The sequence below is a fragment of the Alligator sinensis genome, unplaced genomic scaffold (assembly GCF_000455745.1).
Source record: "Alligator sinensis unplaced genomic scaffold, ASM45574v1 scaffold245_1, whole genome shotgun sequence".
NCBI classification, from domain to species: domain Eukaryota; kingdom Metazoa; phylum Chordata; order Crocodylia; family Alligatoridae; genus Alligator; species Alligator sinensis.
In genome coordinates, this window is record NW_005842884.1 from 471319 (window position 1) to 473783 (window position 2465).

A 2465-nucleotide genomic window follows, 5' to 3' on the forward strand; every position below is an offset into this window, starting at 1 on the left:
GCCAGCACCTGAGTCTGCCTGGCACAGCCCTCACCAAGCACCGGGAAGAACCCAGTGTTGGCGCTGGCCTCAGCTGTAAGCAGAAGACTGCTGTCATCCCACATGCAGATCTGTGGGCCCGTGCCCACTGGGATGGCTGTGGAGCAGGCCCCCAGATCTGTGTGCAGGATGACAGCATGCTACCACTGCCAGCAAGAGATGCTAGTTTTGCTTTGAACAGTTTGAGGTGGAGTTTCCCAGAAACCCCTAAACCTATCTCCTTGAAACCTGGCAGGCTTCATGGCCTCATCAGGGGCTACCGTCCCTGCAGTTTTTATCCTTCTCTGCCTTCACACTCACACACATCATCAGTTTTGCTTTGAAAAGTTTGAGGTGCAGTTTGCCAGAAACCCCTGCACCTCTCTCCTTGAGGCTTGGCAGGCTTCATGGCCTCAGAAGGGGCTAGCAACCCTGCAAGTTTCATCTGAATCAGCCACAAAATGACAAAGTTATAGGCATTTTTGTGATTCCCCATTATAGCCTATGGCCCAAACACCAAAACACCATTGACATTTCAAAACAGCTCTGAAACAGTTTTGGCCAAAATGACAGGACAGTGATTCAAAACACTGAAATGAATCACTGTCTCTCCAAAACACCGAATCTGAAATGAAATGAAACACAGATGTTTTGGACAGCCCTGTGAAACACCAAAATGAAACACTGTCCTTCTGAAACTGAATCCAAAACCAAAATGAAACGCAAGCATTTCGCACAGTCCTGTGTGTATATATAGATGGAGATATGGAATTATACATATATTTATATAATTCTATGATTTTACTCCTCTCTTTTAGCTGACATTCTATTCTTCTTGCTCCTTGTTTTGTAAACTGTGTGACACATGCCACCACCTAATACCTAAGCAATAACTGAGTTTCCCTTTTCCAAAAGGGAGAGCTGCTTGGAGAAACTGCACAGCCCCCTCCCCCGCCACTAGTAAATTGGCATGTCTACATGTGTATTTCCTAATTTTTAGTTTGTGGGTTACCCTGAAGGAAATACAGTCATCAGGAGAAATTGGAGATTAGGTGTTATTTCAGTTCACATGTTATTACATTCTCCTTGACTTTACTAAGGAATGGTATTATGCCAGAAGATGGTAATGATTGCCATCAACCCTGCCTTTCATTTGGTGGAAATCCCATCTGATCACCGTGTTAGGCAACCTTCATTCATGCTAAGTAGAACAAGCAACTAAGCTGGTTTATGGAATAAACAGGCTGAAACAACAGAAGCCACCACTCATGGTGTTGTGCAACATGAGCAGGCCTGAGCAAGAAATAACCTGGTGAGAATAAGAGCATTCTCCTTTAGAAATGATTACAAATCCAGGGGCTGAAGCACTGCTTGACTTGTGCTGTATGTGTATGTACCAGTAACCAGAGAGAAAAGAGAAAACAAACATGGAGAGAGGCAGGCGGTATGGGTGGTCCTGAGCGGAAGCCAAGAGGCTAAGCTTCTTTAGGATGGAGCACTGACTGAAAAGGCAGAGTTGGATTCCTGAAAAAGGAAACTTGCTTCATTTTGTTTGTTCCCAGTGTATTCAGGGAAATACACTGAATACAAAGTATTCAGACTTTGTGTACATTCCTTGTAAATAAGCTGGGTTGCATCAAAGAAGCACCTGGTTCATATCAACATTTTTTCCCCCTCTCAGTGGGAGTAATGTGGCAATGCCCCAAATGCTGGTTTAGTGTTCAGGCTAGAAGGGGAAACCATATTTTGAAAATGAGGAGTTACTTGATAGGTCACTTGCTGCAAATGCAGACTTTTGCAAGATTGACAGGTTTATCGAATGCATATGATGGGTGACGGAGAGCCTTCTGTGAAAGGACAGATTGATAATGTCAGTCAGATGTTCTTCTCTTATATTCACTAACCAGTTGTGGCATGGGTCTGATTCATAGATGGTGGATTCAGGGCTGCTTAGGAGAACAGTCCAAATTCCATCAGGTCTTGTGTGAGTTTCTGCTTGGTTCTCACAGTCCCTTGGAAAACCATCTCTGAGTTTTATTGCTCTGTTTGTTAAGATAAGAATATTGTGTATGCAGAGGGTGTTGGATTTGAGGTGGGATATAGATGTTCCAAATTAATAAGCTGCTTTGCTCTCTGAAATAGTCCTTTTGATTGTAATTTTGTTCATGTAATTCCTTTTGAAAACAAAGTATTTTTAGCCTACCAGGTACGTCCTACCTCTTTCATATCATATAGATGAAGATGAGGCATATGCTGCTGTTGATCTTGGGCTATATATTTTAGAACTACAGTAAAAGCTCTGTTATCCAGCATCCCATGGGAATGGGGGATGCTGGATAACAAAATATTCTGGTTAATTGAGCAGCCCGAATAGGCGTCCTTGCCTGTTTGGGCTGCTGCTTCTCCTGCCGTGTTGGTGGTGTCGCCGCCCCTCCCGTGGGCCAGGG